Source organism: Vigna unguiculata, chromosome 3, assembly GCF_004118075.2.
Source record: "Vigna unguiculata cultivar IT97K-499-35 chromosome 3, ASM411807v1, whole genome shotgun sequence".
Taxonomy (NCBI): domain Eukaryota; kingdom Viridiplantae; phylum Streptophyta; class Magnoliopsida; order Fabales; family Fabaceae; genus Vigna; species Vigna unguiculata.
The window spans coordinates 38,852,007-38,870,822 of NC_040281.1; the positions used below are offsets into that span (position 1 = coordinate 38,852,007).

The 18,816-nt window shown below is 31.9% G+C and overlaps 1 long non-coding RNA gene and 1 pseudogene across 2 annotated transcripts; both read left to right on the forward strand.

The window, feature by feature from the left end:
- The first annotated feature begins 1,568 nt into the window (after nt 1–1,568).
- On the forward strand, nt 1,569–4,463 carry LOC114174911. 2 transcript variants are annotated; one of them, XR_003602767.1, is made up of 8 exons: nt 1,569–1,880; nt 2,468–2,608; nt 2,702–2,965; nt 3,049–3,124; nt 3,220–3,347; nt 3,417–3,507; nt 3,593–3,791; nt 4,108–4,463. It is a non-coding gene; the product is annotated as an uncharacterized LOC114174911 (long non-coding RNA). The 2 variants fall into 2 exon arrangements; XR_003602766.1 differs by having other exon boundaries at nt 3,220–3,507.
- A 2,309-nt stretch (nt 4,464–6,772) lies between these two features.
- LOC114175428 lies at nt 6,773–18,816 on the forward strand (annotated as a pseudogene).

Genomic DNA, 18,816 nt, shown 5'->3' on the forward strand with positions numbered 1-18,816 from the left:
ACATGGATTTTAACTTCTAAAAAAACAATTAATTTATCCTATAAAATATTTCTTTAGCAGATGAAAAAAAATGTGAAGTTTTAATATTGAGAGATACTTGAGAGAGTGTAACTATTACCGTTTATTTTGGAAACGATTTATCAAAAATTTTAAGATCATACATGTACTCAATGTCACACTCACATGCTTGGCCCAAGAGTTTTTATTTTTGCATCATTTACTTTATGAACCAAACCTTCATGGTAAGAAAAAAAAAACCTTAAATGTGTTTTTAAATTCAATCTAACAAAGTTGTCTTTTTAGCTTTTTATTTTTAGATCTACAGAAATAAATTAGAGAAATATAACTATTTTTTAGTTCTCTGAATTTTTTTACAAAAAATATTTTTTAAAAACAGGTTAATCTTTTTTTACCTACTCCGTTAATATTGTTGTTTACGTGAAAAATGGAAAACAAATAATCAAATTAATAAATCTACTGTAAAATAATAAAACATGTAAAAATGCATACGTCTGTTTTTTAATTATAAATTTATTATTAAATCTCTAATGTCGATAGGAAAATGAATTATATTATCCCTTAATTAATTAGGATGTATTATGTTCAGAGTGTATGAATTTTATTTTCTCATCAAACCAATTTCATTAATTCCCATAGGTGTACTCTCTAAATTGTATATTATAACTTATAATCACTATTGTAGCAACAACATAAATGTTTATTTTATATAACTATTGTTAAATATATAAATTATATTGCAACAAAGAGTAGTCAACTTTTCTAATTATCTTGAAATATTTTTAATGCATTTTAAATTAAAAATACTTTCTCAACTTGAAAACAAACCCGCGCAATTAATCAAGTTTCACATATACTTGCAGTGTAACGAATCATCAAGGTTGTCTCATTCTTCTGCATTCCAATTTCCTAGTCAAATTCCAAAGATTCCAAAGTCAAACGATCTACCTCCACATTCTTCTGCATAATTTATCCGATCGCACGTGAAAAGGAACATGTCTTTGAATTAAGGGTATATAAACATAGGTTAAGAATACGACTTTCGAGTAAGTATCAAAGATTTAAATGTAAAATTTTCTTCAATTGTTCACTTGGGCGTTGAGATTAGACCATAATCAGCTCCTTAATTAGCATTTTAATTGAAAGTGGTATAATGATTGGCATGAAATGTGAGCATTTTTCTCCACATTCTAACAAATCAAGAAGCCCACAATAGAGGGCGATGTATCCTAAAGATTGGTCATAGATGTAACTCCAGATTCTATTCCATGTCCATCACCCCTTTCTCACAAATTATATTCTATCCTGGGATAAAACACCTAACTAGCAGAATATTTGCGTGTAAAAAGAGGAATATTGTTAAAGTTGCCATATGAAAAAGAAGAGAATAGAGTCATGAGGAGTGGGGGTACTTGGGTTTAAATCATCAACATAAATTAGTTGCTTTACTTTCCATGAATCAGAACTGCAGTGAGCACTTCAAGTTTATCCACACATTCTAAATTTTGTTAAATTTTGAGTCTTGACTAATATTTGTCAGAGGTTTCACATCTATTAGGGATAAAGTAAATGTATAGTTTACGATGTAAATCTCATTTTACAGGTTACAGGTTGGTTTCTGTTGGAAATTCAAGTGTGAAAAGTCGCATCTACTATATATCTAAGAAAATGTTAGGATAATGAAGTTACTGAAGTAGACATTCTCCTTCATTGACATGTGTGCTAGAGTAATGGTATTTTGGTCATTTTCCTGTTGTAGTGTTTTTGGCGGTGCAGTGTGTTAAATGGTCTGATAGACATTTGTTGTTAGATTTCAAAGTCCTTCTTCTCCAAGCCAAGTTAGCTACGTCCTTCTTCTCCAGGTAACTTTCTTCTCCGTTCCTCCTTCTTCTCTATTTCTCCTTCTTCTTCATTCCTTTCTTATTGTCCGTAAGTTCATTTTCTTAACTTTTGAACTACTTTTTATCTGTTGATCGTTGTTGTTAATATTTTATTTTATTCTTTTTTAAAGTTAAATATTTTGTATTTACTGATTTTTGTTCTTGAGCATCTTTCTTCTTTATCCATTATTTTTGTACTTCGTCATTGTGTTGTAATATCTTTTAAAAGACGTTTATAGAAATTTCCTTTTGTTTCAGATATTATTTGTTCATCATTTTTAGAAGATGTTTTGATGTTTTTGTTGTAAAAAAATTTATGTTATTTTTAGGATTTTTTTTTCATTATTTTGTTTCTTTTGTTTAGAACTTATTGAAAGTCTTTTTCAGTTAGTTGTATGCACATTATTTGTTGACGAAAGTTTTTAATTTTTTTTACGCTTTATTTTGTTGTTATTTTGTTGAAGATGATTCGTACCTTGATATTTTGTTTTGTTTATTTTTCGTTTCTTTATTTGAAGTCGTTGTGTCGTTGGTTGAAACTTAACACCTAATTTATTGTCACGTATTAGATGGCAAAAAAATTTGATATGATCAAGGATATTGATGGAAGAAGGGAAACGTTGAAACTTGTTGTTAGAATTGTAGATTTGTGGTATGTTGAGTCATGGGATTCCAAACGAAGTATGGAACTGGTTCTGATGGATCAAAAGGTAATGTAAAGAACCATATTTTAGCATGTTGTATATTTTATTTTATAAGATGACAACTATATTTAACCATATATGTGTTAATTTGTTCTTCAGGGTGATCTTATTGGTGCAATGATTAAGAAGGAAGATATGGGTGTTTGGGAAGACAAGCTAAAAGAGGGTGAAACTTACATAATGCATAAATTTAAACTGTTGAAGAACAGAGCTCAATATAGAGTTTGTGAACATCCATTTAAGTTGTTGTTTATAGGAGCAACGTCTATACGACCACAACCCATTGCAAGCATACCTAGAAAGCTTTGGAAGTTCAAAAGTATAAAGGATATCATTGATGGAAAGTATTGTGCTGATTTATTGGTTAGTAAGTTTATTGTTGTATCGTAATGTATGTGCCCTATATTTAGTTTTTTTGTTAATTTTTTTCTTTTTTTGCATGTTAGATGTGATTGGTGTGCTGGACAATGTAGAGGAGAAAGGCCATTCGAAAAATGTTGTGTTTGACCTGAAAGATTTCAGGTTGGTTTCATTATGTATGGTGTTTTATATTTACAATAGTTTTTAATTATTTGATAACTATTTTGTAATGTGGTGTTGTTATGTCATTAATGTAGTGATGCTATAATATGTTGCACATTGTGGGATTCATATTGTGAGAAATTATTGAGTTATTGGCGGACACGTAGTCAAACATCTAATCTTGCTATTATTCTTACTCAGGCCAAGATAAAGCCTGCATCAGGTATGAATAACGTCATTACTATATTTAGATTATCATTATTATTTAATCTAATTTAATTAGTTTTTATAGGTCCATAGCCAGTGTCACTGTTAATATTATGAGAGTTTCTACTGACGTGGAAATTATTGATCACGTTAAAGCACTACTTAGACAAGAGGAGGTAGTATTGCAATATTTTGTAGTTATAACCTGAAATATGAATCATAGTTTTATTACTAATTGATTTTGTTTATAACACTTTGCAGGCAAGCCAAGTTGGTGAATGTATGGATAGTTGTCCATCTGATATAGTTCCTGATATTTGCAATTCCTCCATCTTAATGACAACAATGATAGTTTGTGTTTTTAAATTCTAATTGCAAATGAATTATGCAGGCAATGGTTATTGGTAAATGTAGCAATGTCAGTGTTTCTGATGTACCAACTTCTAGCGGGACTTCTTTAGTAAGTATTTAAAATATGGTCATTTTGGTTGTAAGATAAATTGTTATACAATGTTTGAAATTAATTATATATAAATATATATAAATATATATATATATATATATATATATATATATATATATATATATATATATATATATATATATATATATATATATATTGCCAGGCAATTGAACTTGCTGAATGTATTGGTAATGTTGCATGTGACTTAACAGCTGATACTGATAGTTCATTGGTAAGTATAATTTTAGTTCAGTTAGCATAGTAATATAACTGATGCTTTGAATCTGTAACATGATTATGTTCATCATTGCAGATGTGCCTTTCTTCCATCGTTGATGATGAACCTGATATAATTTTATGTATGACACCTACTAAAGATGTTTGTGCTCCCATTGATGATGTTCCAAACATTCCATCAAGTATCATGGAGTTTGATTTTCTGGAGGACATTCCTCTAGCTCAATTATCAGCTACAAAGACTACAAAGTCAATCAAGAGTATCAAAAAGGAGAAATTATAAATGTATTAATGTGGCCAGGAAAAGTCTGTTAAAATGTTTTTGCAAACCTTTTTATCTTTGTGAACCATGTTGTAATTTCTATCGTAACTCATTCCCGGTCCATTTTTGATGAATTCTAATTATGAATTTTGTGAATCACCTTTAATAGTTTTGGGGGTGCAAAATTGTAGAAGATAATTTTGAAGAATGCTAATATAACGTGATTGTTATTATTATATTTTAGATCTTTTTTTTTACAAGTAACTATATTGTTAAATTATGAAATTACTGCTATCTGTTTTGAAGTATTATTTAGTAATGACTTTAGATAAAAAATAAGTATAATGACTACACTACTACACTTTTCGTTTATGGCTTATAATCAAGATTTTCTTTATTAAACTTCAATATTAATGAATACTACCATTAATTGACATTACTATGCAACATAATAATGATACTATCACAATTGTATAAATGAATAAGTGCCCCAAAATAGATTTGTTGATTACAACTATAATAATACATTGTTATTTATAATTGATTAAATTGTGTGAATAAAGAAGTCATCCATGAAATATAATAATACAACCCACGAGCAAAAATTGTAATAGTTAGAACTTAAGACACTTTTTGGTTTCGATGGGATGTTTTAGAATTTCTTGAAAGGACATTCATATTGATTGAGAGGACATGCATTTAAAATTAATAGTACTGTTGAACATTTAAATTTTGCAGAGAAGTATGGAATGTACTATTACGGAGAAGTTGTTGATGGGTTTCCCTCATCAAAAAAGTATTGAACTTAATATTTCATTGTGTTATTAACAATGTCATCTATAAATAAGCTACATTGAAAATGCAGGGTAAGTGGCAAATAAGACATGTTAAGGTGAAAAGACCTCCATTTAATAACCCTAATTATATCTTGCATACTAATATTAGTTTATACAAGTTTTATTTTTGGCGGTAAAAATTGATGGATTGTTCCATCCAGTAACATATACACAAAAAATTTGACTAATGGTAATCTGATGAAGAATTTTGTAAAGCAAGTAGGAAAATATGGTAGAACACCAGATTTGTGAGGCTACTGATGACTTAGAGCAGACAAATTTTATACTTGAGCAATGAAGAGTATTATTTGGCTGGTGGATGATTTTTTAATTTCATGTACAATTGTTTTCTAGGAAGTTCGTATTAAAGCTTTAATACCTATTACAAAATCTCTGCATAACATTTACAGATTATTGGAAATGTTATATTGTTGTGTTAATGTTTTTCATGTACTGTTTTATCTATTAGGATGGATAATGAAAATACCAAGTCCAGTACAAGTGCAAGACTAAAAAGGAAACAAATAATCCAACAAAAGAGGATGAATGCTACGTGCATACAACAGAAGTACCCTGAAAAGAGAAGAAGAAATTGTATACCATTAGCTGATGTAACAAGTTGTTTTCTGAATGAAGAAAGGTCTCATAAGGAATTACCAATGAAAGGTCCACAACCTACTTTGGTGAATGAGCAAAGAGATATTGCTAGAAGCAGAAGAAAGCAACAAAATCTTCTTCGGAGGTTTGAAGCCATTGTTAATATGGTCACAACAACCAATGATTCCAACATGCCAACTCAATCACTACAGTTAGAAGTTATTGATGAACTAGAGTTAGACCGAGATAATTCAAATTCATCTAATTCCCATGTATAAGGTAAAAGTAAGTTATAATAAGGAAATGAATATTGATATACTTTGTCAAATACTAAAATTATATCAGTATGATTACAATTGTATTAGATGAATTACATGAATACTTATTTTGCAAACCGTCATGCAAAGTATGATATGAACTATGAATTCATCAATCACAAAGAAAGATAGGACTTCTAAAAACAATTATTGTAATATATTTTTGCAATCATCTATGATAATATAAACTCACTAAGGTATTCATTTGCAAGTTGTATGCATATATAGGGGATCCAATCTATATTTGTCAGCATTGCAAAGGTCATATGTGGTATCAAGAACGTATTGACAAAACTCATCGAAGTATTAATCCCAACTTTCAACTGTGTTGTGGTAATGGAAAAGTGCAATTGCCAATGTTAAAAGACCCCCCTGATGAGCTTCAACAACTTCTATTTCAATCTGATTTTAAACAAAGTCGAAGTTATCAACAACACATTAGAGCATATAACATGATGTTTGCATTCACATCTTCTGGAGCAAAAATTGACAATAAATATAACAATGGACGTGGACCACCAAATTTAAGAGTTCATGGCCAGTCATGTCATCGAATTGGTAGTCTTCTGCCACCACTTGGAAAACAGCCAAAGTTTGCTCAGCTATACATATATGATACTTTAACGAGATACACAATAGAATTCAATCTTTGAGGTAAACTACTATTATGGTTCCAGACTTTATTATATGATGAGGCTATTGTTTTGATTTGAAATTCAATGTCGGTGTATGAACCATAATGATATTGATGCTGAAATTGTAAGAACACTAACTGAGATGCTTGATAAGTACAATGTGCATTGCAAATCTTTCAAAATGGCTAGGGATCAATATGCAGAACAACCATTTCATGATCTCAAGTTAAGGCTTATAGCAAATAGGTAAAAAGATGGCCAAATATACAACATGTCAATGGTTTCAGATGTATCTACATTAATCATTGGGGATGTTGATAGCGTTTCTCCTAGAGATATTATTATGGAAAGCAGAACAGAAAAGCTGCAAAGAATAAACGAGTTGCACACCAATTATTTGGGTTATCAATATCCTCTATTGTTTTCATATGGTGAAGATGGTTATAGGCATGATATTAGTTAGCGAGATTCTTTGGCATCAAAACGTAATCGGTTAATAATCAGGGAATGGTTTTGTTTTAGAATTCAGACTCGAGATTGTGAGGCAATGACTATTCTTAGATCTAGAAGATTATTCCAACAATTTGTTATTGATGGATACACAATGATTGAGTCAAAAAGATTATCGTTCATCAGAAACAATCAATCCAAGCTGAGGGTTGATAAGTATAATAACATTTGTCAACCAAGTAATGAAAGCCAAACTGATGCCTCTGATAAAGGAAAATGATTTGTGCTTCCATCAAACTTTGTTGGTGGCAGAAGATTTATGGATCAATTATATTTTGATGGAATGGCAATATGTGGTCATGTAGGATTCCCATATCTATTTGTAACTTACTTGCAACCCGAAATGGCCAGAGATATCTCGAATATTAAAGACGACAAAGTTAAGTCCTTCAGACCGGCCAGATATTATTGCAAGAGTATTTAGAATCAAATATTATGAGTTGCTATCAGATTTAACAAAAAAAAACATATATTGGGCAGAGTAATAGCATGTAAGTATTAATATTTTTATGATTGAATGTCAAAATTTCAATTATTATTTTTTCTAACAACGTAATTCTTAATTTATTTTTGACAGACATGTATAATATTGAATTCCATAAACGTGGTTTACCACATGCTCATTTGCTAATATTATTGCATCCTTCTAGCAAATATCCAACAGCATTGGATATAGATAAGGTCATTTTAGCTGAAATACCATATGCCAAAAAGGAGCCACAATTGTATGCATGTGTCAAAGAACATATGATACACGGACCATGTGGATTAGCTAATATATCATCTCCATGCATGAAGAATGGATCATGTTCCAGATTTTATCCGAAGAAATTCCAAAATACTACCACAATTGTAGAAGATGGTTTTTCTCATTATCGTCGAAGAAGCAACGGTATCACTATTGTCAAGAATGACATAGAACTAGATAATCATTTTGTTGTCCCTTACAATTCTATAATATTGGTCAAATATCAAGCTCATGTCAATGTTGAATGGTGTAATCATTCCAATTCTATCAAGTACTTATTTAAGTACATCAATAAAGGATATGATAGAATTACAACTGATATAGTTTCCAATGGCAATGATGAGAATGTACCTCAACTTGCAACAGATGAAATTAAATAGTATATTGATTGTAGATATATTTCCCCCATGTGAAGCATGTTGGAGAATATTTTCATTTCCTATTCACGAAAGAAATCCAGCTGTTGAACGACTATTTTTTCATTTGCCAAGTGAGCAATCAGTGTACTTCAAGGATGATGATGATATTGATGAAATCATGGCAAAACCAACAATTAAGGAGTCAATGTTTACAACCTGGATGGAGTGCAACAAAAAATATTCTGATGCAAGGAATTTAACATATCCACAATTTGTATCTAAGTATGTTTATAACAAGAACCAAAGATATTGGAAACCAAGACAAAAGGGCAACACCATTGGCAGACTTATCTGGGTTCCCCCAGCAATTGGTGAACTTTTTTACTTAAGGAGGATGCTAACAGTAGTAAAAGGTCCACAATCATATATAGATCTTCGAACTGTTGACAACATAACATATGCTACATTTAGAGAAGCATGTGAAGCTTGTGGATTTTTAGCAGAGGATACCGAATATTTCAATGCTATTAAGAAAGCTAAAGATTGGGGATCATGACACTTTTTAAGGAAATTATTTGTAACCATCCTCATGTCAAAACCTGAAGAGTTGTGGAGTAAAACATGGGAATGACTGTCTGATGGAATATTATACAACGAAAGCATTATTGCTACAAATCAAGGTATAATCAATTAAAGCATATAAAATCTATGTTTCATGTTTCAAGTGTAACATCCCGACTGGGTATTACGGGTTTAAAATATAATATAAAATAAGAAAATAAAATCACATTTATTATAAATCCATTTTCCAAAAAAAAGGCGGAAATTTCAAAGAATTTATTTCATAATAAATATAACTCTAAGTTCAAATCTTCTCAAAATTCAATAAAATACCAAAACAGTATCATAATAGATTACATCTTTATTCCAAAACCATAAATGATAAAACTCTATAAAACTGTTCCCATGAGTTTTCCTCGCTCTGCTGCTAAGCCTCACTAGATCCACCTACAACATCATCTGCTCTCGTGTACCGCGTACACGATCATCGCCAAACACAAGCAGATAGGGTGAGCTAACAAAATAAACATATATATATATGGCACAAATATACCAATCACACAATCACACCAAGGGAATTCCATCCTTTGATATCACATCACATGGCCAGCACCATGTTATTCGTGTTCTACATCTTCTAGTGAGTACCTCAAGGTGTCTTGCTGCCATACCTATCGGCCACAACCGATAGAGCACGTGCGGGAAACCATGCTACGGATCATACACCGTAACGCCAGGTGGAGTTCCCATATACGAACATAATTCGTAACGTCCCAAGACTACCAAACTCATCAGTCAACTATTGAGGAGAGCAATCTATCTGGACCCATCCGTACTAGCCACAATCAGCACACTCACACCGGTAACACTCGCCAACCCGAGCTCAACTCAATGGTTCCTCGTGTTCATCCGTCATCCCGAGTTCAACTCGAGGGATGCCATTCCGAGCTCAACTCGAGGAATGCCACATGCTTAACCCCTATCTCGAGCTCAACTCAAGGGATACGTTCCGAGCTTAACTCAAGGAACATCAGAAAGTCGACCTTTAAGATATCCTAGAAGCCTTGTAGATCACGCACATCATAGCAAGCATAACACCAATCTGTTACAGCAAAATCGCCTCGCAGGGGACACGTACCGCTAGGCGCTGCCACTTCTAGATTGCCTGGCGGGGGACACGTACCGCCAATCGCTACACCAGTACTTGCACATTACTGGTTTTAGTTCAGGTTCAAGCACCCTTCACACAGGTTGCTCTCATTTGCTCTCATTCTAGACTACCCCTAATGAAAGGCATTGCCATCTATAATGTTCTAGATGGCCTTATAGCACCTCACATGTGCATTCATCCCCTAGTCATATAGACAATCCCAAGCATGCTCAAACAAAATATAAGCAGCAACACTCTAACAATTTTAAGCACATGATCTTATGCACCAATGCAATTTAATATTGACACCCATGCCTTCACCATTCAAATTGATAGAGACATACAACATAACCCAATCATGCTTCATTAGAAGTTACTTGAACTTATCAAGAGGTTATTCATGCATTTTAATGACTCCAAAATCAGCAATATTGAGTAACGTATATCTCTAGCCACTGACATCCAAATCCAACCTCCACCATTCAAAGCGAAGAACCACATGTTATGGACCACCTGTCAAAATTTCACTTAAATCAGACGGTTAACGAACCGAGAAATGCAGTTTTACAAAAACTGCGAGAACCAGAAAAATATGGTGGCTCCTAGCGCCCAAAAGTGAGGATGTGGCGCCTGGCGGGACTAAAATATCGCCCGGCGGTTCCTGTTGCGCGAAAAGTACGAAAAACAACGTTTTTCGTGAACAGAACACCACACACCTCTCTGGTATGGCGCCTGGCGGCCAATTGGGTGTCGCTAGGCGGTTCCTGCTGTTCCAAGAACCTAGAAATCCTCCCCTTGCACCTGCGAAGCCCCAACACTCCTTGGTCTTCCTCCATTGTAGATTTCACCAAATCCTCACTTGAATTATTTTACAGTTAGAAGGATTCTCATCTCAAACCCATTCATTCGCTCTTTCCAGTATAATTGAACCATCAATTTGCTTAGAACATTAAGAACCTAATTTTCAACCCTAACATCATCTTCCCACTGTTCCAGTAAATTTAGCTTGCAATCACTCGAAACCCAATGATATTAAATATCAAATCCTCACTGAACGATTTAGTCTAACTCTCCCTTCGATCAGAATCATCTCAAATTACGTAAAACACCAAAATCGTGCCAAAAGTGGTTTGTATCGCCTGGCGGTTGTTCATCACCGCCAGTCAGTTTAACAAAAACCCAAAAAATCTGGGTTGTAGCCATGTGTCGCCTGGCGATCAGGGATGTGCCGCCAGGCGGTTCCTCTTCACGGACCCAAAAATAAGCACAAACTGATGCGTCCATCAGGAGGTTTTTGGAAAAATTCCAGAAACTCGAATTTCAATGTAAGCAAAGGGAGATCATACACGTACATGATATAATACATACATATATGCGTAAAAATATAAATAGACGTGGTTCAACTCCCCTAACTTGGTTTCCTTAGCTTATTTTGGAATTGTTGTGAGTTCCCCCTTGATCACCAATCATCCTCCTTTGATTCTATCTCTATGTAGCTCCTTTCCTCACTCAATCCTCAATAAACTCTCAAATTTTCGTTCTCCTCTCCCTATACAACAATAACAAATGCAGAAACCTCTTCTCTCACCTAAAATTTCCCGTTCTCCTCTCCCTATACAACAATAACAAATGCAGAAACCTCTTCTCTCACCTAAAATTTCCCTTATAATAGTGCCTTAATGATGGATTAATGTGCTAAAACGAAAATGGCATTTAAAAGTGGTATAAGTGCTATTCAATGTTTCATAACCACCTTCATGCCAAAGTAAATTTTGACTAAAAGAGAGTTTAGTTTGGGGTTCACTAAGGTTTGAACCCACATCAAACCAATTATCAAATCAATGCACAACCATTTAACCAATTCATGTTTCATGATGATTAATATAATTATATGATTATATTATCCCTTAACATGTTCTAGCATATTATTATTAAAAACAATAATAATTAAATAACACACAAACGACATACATAGGACTTGAACCCAAGTCCTCTCACACAATAAAGTACTTTCAACCACTTGAGCTAGCACTTTTCCACATCATAGCAATCCGCATTAAATGTCTTAAAGGCTCTTACTACCCACATTTATTAAATAATTATTTAATTAATTATTTAAATTTCTCGGATCTTACATCAAGCATGTTAATTGAATTTTTCTGTTGCAGAACTCAATCTCAATATTGAAACTCTTCAAATTTTACCTTGATAGAGATTGAGAAGCTCTTGCAGAATAACAGGAGAACATTAAAGGAATAGTCGTCTATGCCTTATCCCAATGATTTTGTGGTAGATTATTGTGGAAATAGATTGGTATATGTAGAACTTGATTACAACAAGGATGGTGAGCTACATATATTTGAATCTAACTTTAACCATATGACAGGTTTGTGTTCTTTTGTACATGCATTATTCATCAAGACATTAAAATATAACTTAATAAATTCTGACCAATTGCAGATGAGCAAAGATATATTTTTGAACAGATTATAGATGATGTCCATCATAAACAAGGGAGGATGTTCTTTTTATATGGTTATGGAGGAACCGAGAAAACTTTTATGTGGACAACCTATCTTCTGCTCTTCAATCTGAAGGAAAAATAGTCTTGACAGTTGCATCAAGTGGCATAGCTTCTTTGTTATTGCCTGGAAGTAAGACAGCTCATTCTAAATTCAAGATTCCAGTTCCTACACTAGAGCACTTTGTTTGCAACATTACAAAAGGTAGTGAACTAGACTTGATGAAATTGGCAAACCTAATAATTTGGGATGAAGCACCAATGGCACACAAGTATTTTTTTTCAAAGCATTGGATCGAACTTTAAAAGACATCATAAGAGAAAAGAACAAATCTGATTCAGTTTTTGGTGGCAAAGTAGTAGTTTTTGGAGGAGATTTTAGACAAATACTTCATGTTATTCCACGTGGAAGCAAGTCTGATATTGTTCATGCTACTATCAACTCATCCTAAATTTTTTTAAGAACATCTGGACTACCAAACCATAGTATCAAGCTAAAGGTTGGTGTTCCAATTATGCTTTTAAGAAATTTGGATCAATCTCAAGGTTTGTGTAATGGTAGCTGATTAATAGTGACTAAAGTTGCAAACCATGTAATCAGTGCAAAGATTATTACTGGAAAATCAAAAGGGACACAGATTTACATTCCACATATGTCCATGTCACCATCCCAGTCCCCTTGGCCATTCAAGCTGATTAGAAGGCAATTCCCGATCATGTTGTCTTATGCTATGACCATTAACAAATCTCAAGGACAATCTTTAGATTGTGTTGGGCTATATTTGCCAACACCAGTTTTTAGTCATGGTCAATTATATGTTGCAGCTTCTAGAGTTAAAAGCAAGTCCGGATTAAAAATTTTAATCCATGACAATGAAAACAAACCTTTCACTACTACCACAAATGTAGTTTTCAAAGAAGTTTTTAACAATGTATGACTACATTGTATGTTAACATACTTGTGTGCCTGTATTTTGTAAAAAATTCTGGTCAGAGACGACTTATGAAGATATCAATCGTTCATTGTGCTGCATTCATATGCTGACTTGGTGTCCTGTTTTGAGCTTTTGTTTTAATGCATTGTAGGAAAAGATGGAGATCCAAGTAAATTGATTCCTGTTGTCATCATATACGTTGGTTTATCATATCTTGAATTTACCATTTTATTGCTTGATGAAATGCTTATTCTCCCAGATGCATTAAAATTCTAATCTGCCATACACCAAAAAAATAGAACAACATTTAATAAATGCATAGATTCAACAAACTGATGTTATTACTTATTATTCACACCAACATAATTATTTGGCACACCTACCACAATCAGGTCAAAATGGTGCTCATGTACGTTCGTATAATAATTAATTATCAAAATAATTATTTCTGAAACCTATATTTAGCCCAATTGATACTGAATATAATTACAAAACACACTACCATAATTATGACATGGACCTTTCACAACTGTGACGTTATTAATTTTTTCAGGTAAACCAAGACTCTAAAACATATAACTAGCCCAATTAATAATGAGTATTTACTAACCAAACCACCATCATTCTCTACCGCACCTCCCATATATTTGATATTATTATTGTTATAAGCTCTACAAATCTATTTCCATTTTCATATATCAAATAGGTATTGTAATTATGACTATCCTAACCTATATTAACTACATCAAATCATGACCTTTCGAATTAGTTTTTCAATTCAGTTTTGTATAATAATTGTAATAAATATTATTATCTTTAACTTATTATAGTTTTTATAAATATTTAACATTATACTCAATCTTAATCGTAGACATTCAATTATTAATTTTCATAGTACACATTATTAATTTAATTTAATTTTTTAGTAAATAATATTCTGAACTGGAATACTTATATTCAATGAACTTGGATAGATTTTTACGTAATAATAGTTATATAAATTTCCAATTTTATTTAGCAATTGCTATTAAGAATAGTTGATTAACTTTTAATTTTTCTTGCTCTACGTTTCATGTAATGCAAAATTTGGTAATATATTATTTTAATTTATTCAAAGTTATTTGATATTCAAATAATCTACCCATTCATAATTTTAATTTGACCATATATATTTTTTATTTATTTAAATCTTTTCTTTACTCTAATAATCTACTTAAAAAAAATATAAAGTACTAAAATGAAATTATTTAACATAGACCAATCAGAAATACAACATATAATTACAATACATACTCCATTTTATATTATATATTCAGGTCTTCATAAACAAAGATGCCAACATACCAAAAAAAGATTAATATTCACATACAAAATATTAGACAAACATTAATGCCAACATACCAAAAATATTAATGTTGACATACAAAATATTAGACATGTTGAAATAAAGAAAACCAAATAGAAAGACATTGTTCATAGGTCCTATACATTCGTTTTACACACCAAAATAACAACAAACACTTATACATGCTAAATCTTCAGAATTTGGATGACGTTGGTTTGGTCAGTCTACACCATAAATCGAACACGATCTCCAATAACCAACCTATTCTCCTTACAGTATTTCTTCCAACCACATGTCAGATAACACTCAGATGAACTCCTGCCTATCCATCGAATCTTGCAGTTCCAATATTGTGAATGGCCATTTGTTAGAACATAATTTTTTCTCCCCTTCACCAAGCCTTTTTTCACAAACTTCGCATCCAGATACTACATTGAAAGAAACTGTGTTAACAACATAAATATAAACCAAAATTATAAACTAATAACTACAACTATCAGCCATACCAAAGAAGATGATCGAACATCATAAGGACTTAATATTTTCTCACAATCAACAACACCAACTTCAACTTTGTTGCTACCACCATTGTCGAAATCTCTCTTATAATCAATTTCAACTCCTTCCACCAGAAGATCCTGTGAACAAAGACATTGTTTCCTACCAGGGACGGAAGTACTAAGGGACAAGGGGGAGCCACGACTCCCCCAACTGTTTTTGTCTTCATTTTTTTATATATATAAAAAATAATATTTAAAAATTATTACTCTATTTATATTAATTAATTTTTATTTTATTTTATTTTCTATATATTTAAAAAAATATATTTATATATTACTACTTTATTTATATATTATTACTTTATTTATATATTATTATTTTATTTATATATTATTACCTTAATTTAGTTTAAAAAATCTGTTTTAAAATTTAAAAATCACGTTTTGTTCTCTATTATAATTTTTTATACTTTTCTATTTGGTTTCTCTCTTCCATGCCTCCATCTCTTTCTCCCCTTTTATTTCCATCTCAATTTTCACCATCAATTCCTATTATTATTTTCAAAATCAAATTGCACTACGGCAAAATTGAAGAGTTAAGGAATATTTTGAACCGAACAATTTCTTCTTTTGAGTAAGTTCATCTTTTCCTTTTTATTTTTGAAGCAATATGTTTTCCTCTTGTATGTGACTTTTCTACGCTCTAGGCATATATCTATTTGTTAGAGATCATAAAATCATGCTTTAATTGTTGATCAAACTCTTCTTTTTGTAGATAGAGCTATTTTAAGCTTTGAAGTTGTGTAAGGGAAGAACAAGATTAGGAATCTACTCTAAGGTAAGGGAAGCTAATCATTTAGAAGTTATTAGTTTTCTTAAAATATTGAGTCTTGCTTTTAAGATTTAATTTGTGGTATTCATAATTTTATCTTTTTGTAAATAGGTGAGAGGTGAAAAATTTATATTAGAAAAATTATGATAAAGAGTAAAAGAATTGATTCTTTTTTCAAGAGGAAGGCTTGTGATGAAGATGAAAAAAATGCATCTACATCATCTAAAATTGAGAAACTTCATGAGAATCCAAATATTGAAGAAAATGAAAAACAACTCTCTAAGGTTCCTAAAGTTACACATAATGAATTTGAAAATACTTTAAAACGTGATCCGGGAAAGCGTCTTCAAATTTGGCAATACCCACCAAATCAAATTGATGAGGTACGAAGGGCTCATCTAAAATGGGGTCCATATCAAATGCGTCTAGAAAATTATCCATTTTCTGGTAAAGATGATCATCCAAGAAGATTTCAGTACACATGGTTTAGCTTATTTCCTTCATGGTTAGAGTATTCGCCATTAAAAGATGTTGCATATTGCTTACCATGCTATCTTTTTAGTAAAAAACCAAGCGGACGACCTGGCTCAAATGTTTTCATTGTTACAGGTAATTGAGTTTATTTTCATTGAATTCTAATTGGTAATAAGTTTATTGTCATCAACATGTTTTAACTTTTTGAATGTTATTTTATAGGTTTTAAAAATTGGAGGAAAGTTAATAATGGAAAAAATTGTGCTTTCCTTAAACACATTGGGAAGGATCCTTGTTCACCACACAATATTGCAGTGTCTGCTTGTCAAGACTTGTTAAATCAAAATTGTCACATTAGGAATGTTTTGGAAGTGCAAAGCTCAGATCAAATTATGAAGAATCGGTTACGTCTTAAGACTTCAATCGACACAGTTCGTTTTTTATCACTTCAAGCTTGTGCTTTTAGAGGTCATGATGAAAGTACTGAATCGAGGAACCAAGGTAATTTTCTTGAGATGATAAAACTCATAACATCATACAATGATGAAGTTGCAAAAGTTGTGTTGGAAAAAGCTCCATTCAATTCCAAATATACTTCACCCAAAATTCAAAAGGAGTTATTGAATATTCTTTCTAGTAAAGTGAAAAATCATATTCGTGATGAAATTGGGGATTCCAAGTTTTGTATAGTTGTCGATGAAGCTCGTGATGAATCAAAAAAAAGAGCAAATGGCTCTTGTTTTGAGATTTGTTGATAAAAATGGTTTTATTCAAGAGCGATTTTTTGATATTGTGCATGTTAAAGACACTGCAGCAATAACTTTGAAGAATGAATTGTGTGTTGTACTATCTCGACATAATCTTAATGTTTCTAATATCCGTGGTCAAGGGTATGATGGTGCTAGCAATATGAGAGGAGAATGGAATGGATTACAAGCATTATTTTTGACTGATTGTCCTTATGCATATTATGTTCATTGTTTTGCTCATCGGTTACAACTTGCCTTGGTTGCTGCATCAAGAGAAGTTATTCCAATTCACCAATTCTTTTCAAAATTGACTTTCATTGTCAATATTGTTTGCTCTTCTAGTAAACGTCATGATGAGTTACAGGCTGCCAAGGTAGATGAAATTGCATATTTGTTAGAAATTGATGAGCTTGAAAAGGGTAAAGGGGTAAATCAAATTGGTACTTTAAAACGAGCTGGGGATACCCGTTGGAGCTCCCATTTCTCTTCTATTTGTAGCTTGATCAATATGTATGATGCAACTTGTTTAGTTCTAGAAAAAATTACTGTTGATGGATCTACTTATTCACAACGTGGTGATGCTGATAATGCTTACAAAAGCTTGACCTCATTTGAGTTTATACTAATCTTGTATTTGATGAGAGAAATTATGGGGATAATAGATGTTCTTTGTCAAGCATTACAACAACAATCTCAGGATATAGTTAATGTTATGCGTCTAGTTTGTTCTACAAAAGGACTTATTCAAAACTTGAGAGAAAATGGTTGGGATAAGTTATTAAAAAATGTGACTTCTTTTTGTGAAAAACATGATATTGAGGTGCCTAATTTTGGGGCTTCTTATGTAGCAAGGCAAGGACGCTCTCGTCACCAAAAGGATCATATTATAGTGGAGCATTATTTTAAAGTTGAAATATTCTTTGTTACCATTGATAAGCAATTACAAGACTTAAATAGTAGATTTAATGACCAAGCAATGGAGTTATTAATTCTAAGCTCTGCTTTGGATCCTAAGGATGCTTATAAAGCTTTTAATATTGATAAAAATTTGCACTCTTGTGGAAAAATATTATCCCATGGATTTCAATGAGCAAGAGAAGATTAATTTGAATTTTCAACTTCAAAATTTCATTATTGATGCTCGTCAAGATTCAAATTTGAAGAATTTATCAACAATGCAAGAGTTATGTACATGTTTGGCAACAACAAAAAAGTTTGAAGTTTACTACTTGATAGATAGATTACTTCGTCTTATCATGACTCTTCCAGTTTCTACAACTACAACTGAAAGATCTTTTTCTGCAATGAAAATAATCAAGAACAAGTTGAGAAATAAGATGGAGGCTGAATTTTTAGCAAGCACTATGATAATCTATATTGAAAGGGATATTGCAACTAGCTTCAGCTCTGATTCAATTATTGAAGATTTTAAGTCATTGAAAGAGCGTAAATGA